A 14729-nucleotide genomic window follows, 5' to 3' on the forward strand; every position below is an offset into this window, starting at 1 on the left:
CTCTCTGGCTTTTCCTTCTCTGAGAACCAGAATCTTGAGTGCAATTGATAGGCGTTATGTTTTCCTTTTGGTATCTACCTAGAACCACATTTAATGTGATCATTTAACACATAAAATATGTACAATTGCCATGGAATGACATCATAATTAAGCATCTATATATATTTCCAAAATTTTCACATAAGATTGATGCAAATCTCTTAGTTTGTTAAGCCCATTGGCTCTTCTTGAGTGCTAATATGAGTTTCTCTTCTTGCATTGTTCATATCCTACCAATCTTCTTGTGGACCATTAGTCATGGCCTCAAACACCATGTGCCCATGGCAGATTTTGTTTACTTATGTCAGCTTTATTTATCCTAGTGTTGGATATGTGAAATACATTATATGTTCTTCTATAGTCTGCAGCAGAAGACAACTTTTATACCATGTAGCTGTTTATGACCTTGCTTCAAGTTCATTGTCAATAGAGTCTTCATAATTGGCTCCTCTTGATTATGAATTTGCTTGTCACACCAGGAATTACTTTGCTTGCTACTTGGGACATTTGGAAGGCATCAATGAAAGCCATGTCAACATATCGTCTTAAAAGGTATGTGTGTGTTGGTATATGTGTGAGTGTGTGTGTGTGGGAAGGTATTGGTTTGCTCCTAATTTCATTCAGACTCCAATTAGCAGGAATGCAGATACTATAAACTTAACAACATCAAAAAAAAATTTTGGGTACATGCAAGCTGTATTTGTACATATTGCTGCTTTGTCTTTTTTTCCACATTTAAAGGGGGTAAGATTTTAGGTTTTCAGATCTGTATTTACCTATGCTATATTTTATCTTGCAAGTTCAAGCTGTTATATTTATTTACTCAGAATATTTACTTCACTATTGACTGAGACAGACATGGGCACTGTTATCTCCGATCGCAGTTTAGTCATGAGAATTCTAGAATGGTGTTTGATATGGGTTTTGCTTGAATCTGGACATTCGTTGGATTTAATATGATAGGATATTTTGAAAATGCTTGATTAGGTATACAATTCTGTTCTATAAATTCCTTTCTAAATTTTAAAATTTCGATTCAGAAGTTGAAGAATTATCCTACTGTCATCCGGATTTCCAGCTACCTGGTACTTTGCTTTTAGTAGGCTGCAGACTGTAGAATATAGGATCTTACTCACTGAAATCTGGCTTGTAGGAGAGGGTCTTAAGAAACATATCTGCACTCATGTGCTCTTTTCTCCTTTAAAATGAATCAATTAAATATTAACATTAGATGATAATCTACTCAAGATTTAAACTATATATTCAGACAGAACTGTGCCCTTTTGCTCTTCTTCTTCTTTTTTTTATAAAGACATTTCTGTATGTAAGTTAATGGAATAACTTCATTCACTTGGAATGCTGAGGTTGAATACATTTTTAGTCATTTTACCTAATAAGGTACACCATTCATATTGGGTCATTTAAACTAAACTTGGAGAAGGGTCCCAGAAGAGGTTCACAGTGCTGGAGGAATTCTCAAACCACAAGAAAAGGCTTGTAGTCATCAATAATATGTTACAAATCTAAGATGAAATGTGATAAGGATATGTTTATCACTCCATAAGAAAAATATGTAATACAGTCTTCTGAAATTGCAGTGTTTCATCAGAACTCTCAGCTGCCAAAGACTGCATAAACAGTTTCTGGGAGAGGACTGTGACTTAACTGCTCTTATGGTCAACTAATCATGGGTGTACCCTTATATATTCAGTTACCTTTTGGGAATGAAGGTGAAATTTGAACACAATTTTAAATAAGCTCTGAATTTAGCTTTTCCTCAGTAAAAAGGCTCATCATCAGTGCTGTCTTTGATACTTTCTAGGAGAAACCATGTCTCAACCACTATTTTATTCCAAAATTTACTTTAGATAAATGTGTTTGAGGTACAAAGTTCAGTAAATTATATCTTCTGACCAGATAATCTTATACTGATGATGTTCTACTTTCAGCTCTCATGACGAGATGTATGAAATAGCTTTGATATTCTTCCACATATATTATCAGAATTTTCAAATAACACTTCTAATTTAATATTTTAAAATATCAGAGGCCTATTTGTCAAATGAAGAAGGAAATTTTATTTCTCCAAATAGGAGAACTTAAGGGATGAAATCCTACAAAATAATATCTAGAAATAAAATACTAGAAATAATTGTTTTTGGTAGATTTGTAAGTTATGAGATTTCATTCACAAGCAGGCAGAAACACACACAACCACACATATACATACGAACACTGAGGATTTATAGTTACAGTCAGTTATGCCGAGTGGGCATCTCTGGTCTTGGTAAGGTAGGAAGCAGCTTCCCTTTGAATAGAAGTAGAGATAATGTGCCCCTATCCGCCTTCAAAGTCCATTCTCAAGGTCTTTTATTCAAGTACACATCTCTCTGTCTGCCTGTGCCTTTTTGATCAACGGATCTATGGAAATTATGGATCGGGTGAAAACTGGGACACATTGATATTGGAATGGGAGTCTTTTAACCAATAAAATATCCTTGAAAGACCATTTTTGTTTTGACAAGGTAGAAAATTCCTATTTTGTTTATAATTAAAAAATATCTATGTTTATTTATTTATTGTTTACTTATTTATTTTGAGAAAAAGCACATGTGAGCAAGAGGAGGGGCAGAGAGAGAGTGGGAGAGGATCCCAAGCCGGCTTATGCTGTCAGCACAGCACAGTGTAGTGAACCACGTAATCATGACCTGAGCTGAAATCAAGAGTCAGATACTCTCTGATCTAAATGAGATTCCTGGATTCTTTAGTCAATTTTTGTGCCAAAGATTTTGGAAGTAAGATTGTCCTATTAACCTTGTGATTTCACTTTGTATTTATGGAATGAAAGATTCATATGATAAATGATGCTCTAGATCCACTTTGATGTTGGTAGGATATTCCTTATCCATATCCTGAGTCTTAAACAAGTTATCTTTAGACAGCTATTCAAGTATGCAAATAAGACTGCAGTGTCTTTTGTTGAAGACACCTTCTTTCTCCATTTAATCCTCTTGTCTATTTGACCAGAGGCATGGGTTATCAATAGTCCATTGACAACCTGAGACTTTACTGACAAAACTACTTGATCAGTTTCTGCAACTGTTCTTTCAATTTGTTCACATATGCTGTTTCAAATTTTGAGTTAAATAGCCCCTATTATATGTTTTTAATAACAGCTTTACTGAGATGTAATTCATACATAGGTGTAAAATTCACCTATTTAAAGTGTACAATTCAAAATAATAAAATACCTAGGAATAAACTTAACTAAAAAAGGTGAAAGACCTGTACTCTGAAAACTACAAAACACTGGTGAAAGAAATTGAAGATGACACAAACAAATGGAAAGATATTTCATGCTCATGTATTGAAAGAACTAGTATTGTTAAAATGTTCATACTACCCAAAGCGATCTACAGAGTTAATGCAATCTCTATTAAAATACCAGCAGGATTTTTCAAAGAAATGGAAGAAATAATACTAAAATTTGTATGGAACCGCAGAAGACCCTGAATCACTAAAGCAATCTTGAAAAGGGAGAACAAAGCTAGAGGTATTATAGTAGTAGATTTGAAGATACATTACAAAGCTGTAGTCATCAAAACAGTATGGCACTGTTGGCCATACTGATGGCAACAGTATGGCATAGATCAATGGAACAGAGTTGACAGTTCAGAAATAACCCACACTTATATAGTCAATTAATCTATGACAAAGGAGGCAAGAATATGCAATGGGAAAAGACAATCTCTTCAACAAATAATGCTGGGAGAACTGGACACCTATATGCAAAAGAAAGAAACTGGACTACTTTCTTACACCATACACAAAAATAAACTCAAAATAGATTAAAGACCTAAATGTGAAACCCAAGACCATAAAACTCCTAGAGGAAAACATAGACAGTAATTTCTTTGACACTGACCATAGAAAATGTTTTTTTAGATATGTCTCCTTGGGCAAGGAAAACAAAAGCAAAATTAAACTATTGGGATGGTGCCAAACTAAAAAACTTTTGCACAGTGAAGGAAACCATCAACAAAACAAGAAGGCAACCTACTAAATGGGAGAAGATAGTTATAAATGACAATCCAATAAAGGGTTAATATCCAAAATATATAAAGAACTTATACAACTCAATACCAAAAAAATAATAATAATAATCTGAATAAAAAGTGGGCAGAGGACCTAAATAGACATTTTTTTTTCCAAGGAGGACATATAGATGGCCAACAGATACATGACATGGTGCTCAATATCATTAATTATCAGGGAAATGCAAATCGAAACTACAATGAGGGGCGCCTGGGTGGCTCCCTGATTGAGTGTCTGACTTTGGCTCAGGTCATGATCTCACGGTTTGTGGGTTTGAGCCCCACTTTGGGCTCTGTTCTGACAGCTCAGACCCTGGAGCCTACTTCAGGTTCTCTGCCTCCCTCTCTCTCCCTGCTCCCCTGCTTGCACTCTGTCTCTCCCTCTCAAAAATAAATAAATATTAAAAAAAAAACAACTACAATGAGGTATTACCTTACACCTGTCACAATGGCTAATATGAAAAACACAAGAAACAAGTGGTGATGAGGATGTGGAGAAAAAGGAACCTCATCCACTGTTTTTAGGAATGCAAATTGGTACAGTCCCTGTCAAAAACAGTGTGAAGATTCTTCAAAATATTAAAAGTATAAATACAATATGATCCAGTAATTCCACTCCTGGCTATTTACCTGGAGAATACAAAAACAAAACAAAACAAAATGAACAAACATTGATTCGAAAAGATATATAGACTGCTATGTTTATTGAAGCATCACTTATAATAGCCAACACATGGAAGCAACCCAAGTGTTCCACCACAGATGAATGGATAAAAAGTGGTGCATATACATATACACTTAAATATATAATGGAATACTACTCAGCCATAAAAAATGATATCTTGCCATTTACAACATAGATGGGCCTGGAGGGTATAATGATAAGTGAAATAAGTCGGGCAGAGAAAGACAAATACCATATGATTTCACTTGTATGGATAATTTAAGAAATAAAATAAACAAACAAGGGAAAAAAGAGGCAAACCAAAACCAGACTCTTAAATACAACTGTGGTTGCAAGAGGGGAAGGGGGGCAGGGATGGATGAAATAAATAAAGGGGATTAACAGTGCACAAACACAGGGCTCTGGAGTAGCTCAGTTGGTTAAGCATCTGACCTCAGCTGAGGTCATGATCTCATGATTTGTGAGTTTGAGTCCTGCATAGGGTGAGCTTGTGCCCTGCTTTGGATGCGCTCGAGTCCTGGCATTGGATGAACTCAAGCCCCGCTTTGGGTGAGCCCTGCTTCTCTCTCTATCTCTCTCTCTGCCCCTAGTGGGATTCTCTCTCTCTCTCTCTCTCTCCCCCCCCCCCTCTCTCCCCCTCTCTCTGCCCTTCACTCACTTGTGCTCTTTCTCTCTCAAAACAAAACAAACACACACACGATAAAGTGTACAATTCAGAACATTTTAGTATATTCAGGGTTGTGCAACTATAACCAAAATCAATTTTAGAACAGTTCCATCATCCAAAAAGGAATCCTGTACCCATTAGCAGTTCTTCTTTATTTCCTTCCATCCCACTTTTTCCATCCCCAGCCTTAAGCAGCCACCAGTCTACTTTCTGTTTCTATGTATTTGCCTATTCTGAACATTTCATATAAATTGAATCATACAATATGATTTCAAGGTTTTCGAGATTCATCCGTGTTTTAGCATGTGTGAGTAGTTCATTTCTTTTTATTCCTGAATAGTATTCCATTATATTGATATACCACATTTTTAATCCATTCATGAATTGATGGAAATTTCAGCTCTTTCTACTTTTGGCTATTAATGAGTAACACTTCTATCAACATTTGTGTACAAGTTTTTGTGTGAACATGTTTTCATTTCTCTTGGATATATACCCAGGAGTGGAATTTCTGGGCCAGATGGCAACTCTATGCTTAACATTTGAATAGCCAGACTATTTTCCAAAGCAGCTGCATCATTTTGCATTCTTATCAGCAGTATATAAGGATTCCAATGTCTCTACATCCTCGCCAACAATTGTCATTATCTGTCTTTTTGATTATAGCCATTCTCGCAGATGTGAAGTACTATCTCATTGTGACTTTGATTTGCATTTCCATAATAGATAATGACGTTTGTCATCCTTTCATTTGTTTATTGGCCATTTGTGATCTTCTTTGGAGAAATGTTTTTTCATATTTTTGCCATTTTTTAATAGGGTTATTTCTTTTATTATTGTTGAGTCATGGGAATTCTTTATATATTCTAGATATGAGCCCCTTATCAGACATATGATTTGTAACAGGTTTTTCCAGTCTGTGTGTTGTCATTAGCCTGAGTCCTGGAATAGGAAGACATGTGGAGCAGAGTGATAACAGGCCAGCCACAGCCATCGATGCCTACACCACTAAATCCATCACTAACAATTTTGGCAGGTAAACTAATCAGTATGTTTTATGAATGTTTTTGAAATGAATGAAGGTTAGAAGCTAAAATAAAGATCAAGACCTTCTTAAGTCAAAGTTTGTATAAAAGAAAAATGTAAGACTTACTAAAAATTATGTTTATACTTCCCTTGAAATCACAAATATGGTCAGCTTTAAACCATGCAGCTGGTGGTTTTTCTTCCAAGAGAACTTATTATATCTTTAGAGTCCCCTGTTTTCATGTATGTAATGTCCTTCTACTTTACAGCCATTGCTAAAAGCCAAGAATCTTATTGCCTTGAAGTCTACCACTCTCAGGTCATTTCTTGCCCCTAGTACTGTCTCTCCATCAAAACTATTTGGATATATGGCACATTCACTCAGGAAGTCACTTTTTTCCTTTCTAAGGGGAGTAAAAGTTTAACAGGCATAGCTATGGCTCTGTAATTTATGCTGCTAGATTAATGGGAAAGGACTAGATTCTTGAACCTTTATTCTCTATCACATAATTTGTATCCTAAATTATGCTGCATGGTTGGCCATTCTGTGTGCAGAATCAATCCTGGATAAAAAAGTAAGAACAGTACTAAACAAACATAATGTAAAAGAGGCAATCCATATTCTGCAACTGCAATAATTTCCCAATAATTTCTTAATCAACAAATATACATTTGATAGTGTAAGGAACTGCAGTTAGTGATTTTGGAGACACAGAGGTACTTTGCAACCAAGTTCCATCTATAGGAAGATTTTACCCAATTGCAAGCATATGGCATTACCTATTTTGGCTATGCTTACTTTGTAACCCCACAGTCAAAACACGAATGACTCTATGTGCATGTGTAGGCGCACCGTGGTACAATGTGGAGATGTTTAAAATCACTTTATCTTTCCATTCTGTATAGTATGGAATAGTTCTCTGGGGTAATTGTGTAAGACTTTCCATAGTCCAATTATAAGTATGAAAAGCAACAGAAGTAGCATAAAGAAGACATCTCATTTGTTTAAGTCATGGGTCAAAATGTTCCCAGAGGAAGAAAGAGCATAGAAATAATGAGATGAGTACCTAACTATGATCAATGGTTTTTGAAAAATAAGTTCTAGGGGCACCTGGGTGGCTCAGTCAGTTGAGTGTCCAACTCTTAATTTCATTCAGCTCAGGTCATGATCTCATGGTTGGTGAGTTCAAGCCCTACATTAGGCTCTATGCTGACAGCTTGGAGCCTGCTCGGGATTCTCTCTCTCTCTCTCTCTCACTGCCCCTCCCCTGCTCTCTCTTTCTCTCTCCCTCTCTCAAAAATAACATTAAAAAACTTAAAAATTATTAAGAATAAAGAAAAATAATTTCTATGAGAAAGTACAAAACAATGGGCATTTTTAGCTATGCACAGAAGGTTGACATAGATTAATCAGCTGCCTTGGCATCTGAATTCTTTTTTTCCAAATGTTGTTTAACAAGTTCTGTTCTAGAGTTGCCCATACCCTATAGCTGGGTTCATTTTTAAGGTAGCATCATTCCCTAAAAATCTTTATGCTGTTTTCTGAGACTCCATTTGAGTAGCTTTCACTTGAAAAAAACATTGGCAGAAATCTATTTCAGATAAATCAAATTGCTCTTCAATATAGTTTAAAGAAATACATTCCTTAGATATTTTAATCATTAAGATATAAAAATACCTCTCCTTCTGTGTCATGTAAGTGTATTTTCCTATAAAACATTCTTCTGCCACTTAATAATTGTTTTCATGAGAAGTTGTCTTTTTTTTAATTTTTTTTAATGTTTATTTATTTATGAGAGAGAAAGAGAGAGAGCAGGGGAGGGGCAGAGAGAGAGGGAGACACAGAATCTGAAGCAGGCTCCAGGCTTTGAGCTTCCAGCACAGAGTCAGATGCAGGGCTAGAACTTACAAACTGCAAGATCATGACCTGAGCTGAAGTCGGATGCTTAACCAACTGAGTCACCCAGGCGCCCCGAGAAGGTGTCTTTGGTGAGACGCCTGTAAAGAACAGCTTGTATCACAGAAGCATAACTAAATCTCCTTTATTTATTATAAACATGAGAGCTAGCCTTTGAATTTTGGCAGATAGATACTATAACATTCTGGGTAGACAGAGTATTTACTGCATGCCTATGAACACAGGGTTGTTAACAACCTTCCATGAAACCCATATCCTGCCCAAGGTTTACAATTCCTTCTCTTTTGAAATCCTGGTAGAGTCAGCAGCTAATAAGATTTAAATAACACTTTTTAGTAGGGTTACTCCTTAGTGGTTGAGAATTTAGAAACACAAGTGTGTTCTTGAATATGATTTGACTTTAATTAAAAGGTCGGCCCTAAAATATTTCAGTCATACATCAGTGTTATAAGCAATATTTTTTTGAAAATGTTCAGAACAGATTTTATAATGGTTTATTAAGTTCCTGAGGCAAATCTTCTACGGCTCATCTCCACATGGAGAAGAGAAGTAGTGCCTTTCATTCAATGAGAATAACTGATTAAGCTCCTTAATCTTCATAATCGCATGCTGTATCCTGTCTTTTAACATGGTAAGAACGTTCCCAGCCCCAGTGCCTATCAGAAGATGTGACTTTGAACCACTGCTAACCAGATATAACTTCAGAAAAGAAATGTTTTCCAGATCTGATCATCTAAGAAAATCGTTAATTGTAGTTGCTTGGGATTTTTTGCGAGATGTTCTAGAAATAAAAAAGTGTAAGCCTTAAATACTTTGCGTCAATCTTGATTAAAATGAAAAGAAGGTATGACAAAGATATCTAGTACAAAAACTTAAGAGCGAAACTCCTGTTTTGAAGTAGTATATACCAGTCATTACTGCTTTAGGCAACGGAAAAGGAGAAAATTGGAGAATATTTTCACACCAGTGCCCATAAGAACATTATCCAGCAAAAGCATTATTTTTTAAGTAAACCTTTGTCTTAGAATAAATAGGTTTGTATTCAAAGAAAAGTTGGAAAGATAGTACAGAGAGTTCCCATATACTCTTCATTCACTCAGTTTCCCGTATTATTGTGTTACATTATTATGGTACATTTGTCGCAGCTAAGAAGCCAACGTTGGTATATTACTATTAACTAAACTCCACATTTTATTCACACCATCTTAGCCAAAATGCCAAGAAGTGAGACACGTTATTCAGATTTCATTAGATTTTCCCTAATGTCTTTTGTGTGCCAGGATCGAATCCACGGTATCATATTTAGTCATTGTGTCTCCTTAGCCTTCTCTGGTTTATGACAGATTCTGAATCTTTGCTTGTTTTTGATGATTTTGGCTGTTTTGACAAGTGGTGTTCAGGTATTTGTCTCTCAGTTTGAGCTTGTCTGCTGCTTTTCCCATGGTTAAAATGGGGTTAGGTATCCTTGATGGGGTGACCACAGAGATAAACTTCCATTCTTGTCATATCAGGCTGGTGTGTGTTCAACACGACTTATCACTGGGGTGAGGTTTTCCTTCACCGTTTGACTGAGGCAGTGTCTGTCAGGATTCTGTGCTGCAAAGTGAAAACATTTTATCTTTTGCATTAAATCTGTACCTGTCCTCTGTAGCAAATATTTGATACTCATTTTGGTTGTCCCAATCTTTGAACCCTTTCCTACAATAAGAGATTTCTTGTGAGTTCTTGCTTTGCTGGGGTACAAGACTGAAATGAGTTTCCAGCCTTCTTGAGGTCAGAGTGAGAAACTCTTGAGGCAGCAGTCAGAGACATATGTCTCCCAACAGTGAGGCCGATGCTATGTGGAACCCACTAGTGAGGAGATGGCAGAGATCTAGCTTTACAGGAAGCATGACATGAGTTTTCTTACCTGTCAAAAGGCCTGAGGATACTGGTCTTTGCTTTCTCTGACAGAGCAGGTAACTCATTCTGACAAATTCTTTCTAAACCACGGAAAAACGAAGAGTTCCTCCACAGTGTGTTACTGCTGATTTTTTAACAACGGGAAAGTCCTGAAGTTGATAAGTAATTTATGTCAAAAAGTAAATCAAGGTGGACCTAATTATTATATTATCCCTATGCCATGGCATTCCATTATGTTTCTTGGGTCACAGAGGAAACTTGCATCTGACACATATGGGAGTGTGTTGTGCTTACGAGCATTATCTAGTATGAGTCAAAACAAAAAATGTTTGAAAATTTCTAGCCTGTCGTCCTCTCCTTTATTTTTTCAAAATTAATTTTTCATGAAGACCAAATAGAAATTTATACTTTTGGACCATATTATATTAGATCATCATCAAATCATCTTTCCCAAATAATGCTTCAACTTTCATTGCCTTCCAGTTTTTATGAAAAGTTACCGTAAGCATTAGAAATATGATTTCTGGGGCATCTAGGTGGTTCAACTCGTTGAGTGTCTCACTCTTGATTTTGGCTCAGGGTCATGGGATTGAGCCCCATGTAGAGCTCTGCAGTGAGTGTGGAGCCTGCTTGAAATTCTCAGACTCTACTATAGAAATTCTCTATCTCGTACTAGATAATGCTCTGCCCCTCTACCCCGCTTATGCCTTCTCTTTCTCTATCTAAAATAAAAGTAAAAAAAAAAAAAAAGAAATAAGGTTTCCATTTTGGCATTATCTGTATTGTACACACTTTTTCATAATATAAATACTTCGTTTTTACATATATAGTGAACAATTAAGAATAATCAAATTGGTTTTCTCTGAATATTTGATACAACTTTTCAAGGAAAAACTTTAAATATTTTCTTGTTTTGAGATAATTATAGATATACAGGAAGTTGCCAGTAAATGTACAGGAAGGTCCCTGCACTCTTCCTCCAGCCTCCTCCAAAGTTAGCATCTTGTGTAGCAATAGTAAGATAGGGATACCAAGAAATTGACACTGGTGCAATCCATGGAGCTTATTCCGATTTCTCCAGTTATGTGTGCTATCATTTGTGTGTTTATTTATTAAAGTAAAATCTTAATTTTTTGAAGTGTCTTTTATGGTCAGTAATACTAGCTGTTGTGGTGAACAATCCCCAAAATCTCAGTGACTTAACACAGTAAGAGTTATTTCTCATTCACACAAAAGCCAATGTATTTCTGGCTATAGATCACCTTCTTCATGGTCATTTAGAAACTCTGGCTCCTTTTAGCTTGCTGGTCCATCCTTCCTTGAGTCCTAGAGTAGCATCCATTCAACTGGCAGTTGGAAAAAGGCTAGTCATGGAAGTGATGCACATCACTGGTGGCCCACATTTCACTGGTCAGGCCTCAGTCACATGACTACCCTAGATGCAAGGCTAAGTGGGAAATAACCTCTAGCTATGTGTCCAGGAGGAAGAGCAAATAAGTGTTGATTTCTACCACCCTTGGTTCCTTCAGGTTAAAAGCCGGGTTTTATGCCGTATCATATCTTGTTACTGTGTTTGGTATCTTTCTCTTAATCTATTTTCAAATATTCTTTCTCAATTTAGTTGTCTTAAATTCTGTGTCTGCTTTGTTACCTTTTTTTTCTTGGCAAAGGAATAGGAAAGAAATAAATTCAATAAGTTCTAAAGGAGTTAAATACATAATTTATGCAACCTTTCAATTGCAAAAGTTAATTTCTTTTTATTTTAAAAAATCTTTTCTTTGTTTTCCAATGCAGTAAAAATTAATAATCAAGATTTTACTGTGACTACATGATAAAAATATTTGGATTAAAAATGAAAATTTTGGTTAATACTCCATATATTAGACAATGTAAGAGCCAAATATAGCAACATTTAGAAACAAACATAATTTAACTTTATTTCATAGACACTTTATCAAAGTAGTTTATATCCAGAATATGGATTATAATAAGAAAAAAAATCATTTTCTATGAATTTTTTTAAAAAGATTTTTATTTATATAGATTAACTGCAAGTTTCTTTCTAGCCTTGCTTTTAAGGGAATATCGAAAATACAAGTCTTGTGCTATTGTATTGTCAGTGATAGAAATTCAGTAACCTATTTCCACTGAACTTTACAATTGTTTGAGTTCAGTGGGGTTTATCTTCTGTCTGTATACATACTAGCTTCAATGGAGGGACTGTAACTCTACAAGCCCTAATAAGTACAGCATGCTGCAGTGGGGGACTGAGTTTAAACTTAAGAAAGAGGCCACTTTTCCAACTGCAATTCTTCCATAAAAAGCTTATAATAGAGGAGATAAGGCCTTAATTTAAAAATCATTGTTCCATGGAAAGTCTTTAAATAAACATGAAAGTCAGTTCTGCTCTTTAGCAATTTTTCATTCTGAAATCATTATTTCCACTGTAAAGTAATACGGTCTTTGTTGTTTGAACTACTATTAAGAAACTAAGGCCCAAGTCTAAGTAGCTAGAAATCAATGAATAGATGGAAAACACGCATTTCTTTTAGAAGTATTTTCAACTAAAATTTTGCTTCAGTTGTGGATTTGTCAAATATACTGAAGGAACCCTGAACATAAACCCTAAGTTTAACTCTGCAAGTCTTTCCACGGTAAGTGTACATATGTAATTAAGGGGAAACCTGATGATCTATCTTTGGTGTGACTTAACATCTTGAATATGCATGATGTCAAACCGAATCCCTGAAGCACATCAGGCTTTCCTGTTCCTCCCCAGCCACTTACATTCCTTTTCTTCTTCTCTTTCATCCTTTTCTGGCATGACAACTCAGATGTGAATATGGAAATCATCTATGGAGTTTTAAGGGACAAGCATTTCAAGCTGTTTTCCAGAGCAAAACATTTTCCCATGCAATTTTTCTATACTTTAATGCTTTTTCAAGGGTTATTAACATTTATTAATATTCTCCAACTTATTTTTCATTTTCATGCCAGAAGCTTGTTCTCAAGGATGCTTTAAAGAAAACTTAAGCAGTTTTCTTCTAAATATCTGATCTGAATTTGCCATGAGTTAATTTGTAATTAGTAGCTGGCAAAGGTTATTATGCTATGAAACTGTCATCTGGTCATTTGCCTAGCTTGAGCTATGAAATACACGAATCTTGAAGTAGGAGAATTCACATAGTGCTGTTTCAGTGAAAGGCTGGAGTTGTGGAAGGAAAAGATGGCCCTTTACCATCCAGGTGGACCTTCTTAATTTTGTGAATTAACTGGGTGAGTTGTACCTTCGTGTTGTCCTGGGCCAGACTTCTGTTTCCCATGTTAGCAGAACTGCATTCAGTAGTTCCCGACTGCTGTTCATCTGAGCCAAGGACAAAATAATTAAGAAAAGAAATCTTCTATTTTAAAAACACTATGCACAACAAAATACAATACTAAAGATTTTTAGAATTCTTTCACTATCTAAGATCACAACAACCTTTTATTTGGACGGGTAGTGCCTCTCTGTTCTGATCAGAACATAAACTCTTATAAACTTTCTGGTGAATAATATGTCAAAATAGATCACATTCATTGACAAAGAAGTTCCTCCCTCCACACATGTAAATGTTTTTGATAAATTTTCAAATTTTTACATTTCCAGATATGTGTCTTTATCAATTTAATGAGAATCTGTTTCCTTGTATTCTGAACACTGGATATTTTTCATTATTTTAAATATTTTGCCATATGATAGGTGAAGATCTATTTGATTGTTGGTTTCATTTGCATCTCTTTGTTTATTAATACAGCTGGCTGTTTGTATTTCTTCCTTCATGTACTGACTGTTCCCATCCTGTTATTTTTTTATTATCCATACTTGAACACTGCTAGTGTATGAGTAGAAGAAAAGGGATTTAAATCATTTTTGTTTCCACTCACGTGGCCATACCAATTTTTTTTCATCATGGACACTAGTCTCCTTTAGAACACAGTGTTCTGAATGGAAAACTCAAGAATGAAAGAACATACTATGTGGCATGTTTGCCAAGAACAAATCACTAAATTTAAAAAGAACCTGCATTACAACAAAGAAGGGTGGATATCGGCTAATGTGTTAATGTCACAGTTGCATTTAGTTCTGTAAGCTTGTGTTTCGTGCCTCATGCATCGCTTCAGTTTCCCTCGAGGCCCTGCCAGTACAGTACCACCCAAGCTCCTGAATGCAGCTCTCTCTGTGGGACCTTAAGTAAAGCCCAAATTGCAGGGTAGAAGGTCTTTAGTTTGCTGTTTGGGGCATGAATAACTTCTCTGCCATCTCTTTTGCCCCACTCAAGTTACCACGTGGAATGCCATTTTGGGTAGCTTGGAAATGGCTCTCTACTTGTATCATAAAGAGACTCAGACATTTTTTGT

At 35.7% G+C, this 14729-nt stretch overlaps 1 long non-coding RNA gene across 3 annotated transcripts in view; it reads left to right on the plus strand.

Moving 5' to 3' along the window:
• LOC111560482 overlaps positions 1-14729 on the plus strand; it is a 471269-nt gene that overhangs the window by 396006 nt on the left and 60534 nt on the right. For all 3 annotated transcript variants that reach the window (XR_006597918.1, XR_006597917.1, XR_002742325.2), the window contains 2 exons: positions 519-591; positions 6420-6521. This is a non-coding gene — a long non-coding RNA (uncharacterized LOC111560482). The remainder of the gene's footprint in view (positions 1-518; positions 592-6419; positions 6522-14729) is intronic.

The sequence above is a fragment of the Felis catus genome, chromosome B2, assembly GCF_018350175.1.
Source record: "Felis catus isolate Fca126 chromosome B2, F.catus_Fca126_mat1.0, whole genome shotgun sequence".
Classification (NCBI taxonomy): domain Eukaryota; kingdom Metazoa; phylum Chordata; class Mammalia; order Carnivora; family Felidae; genus Felis; species Felis catus.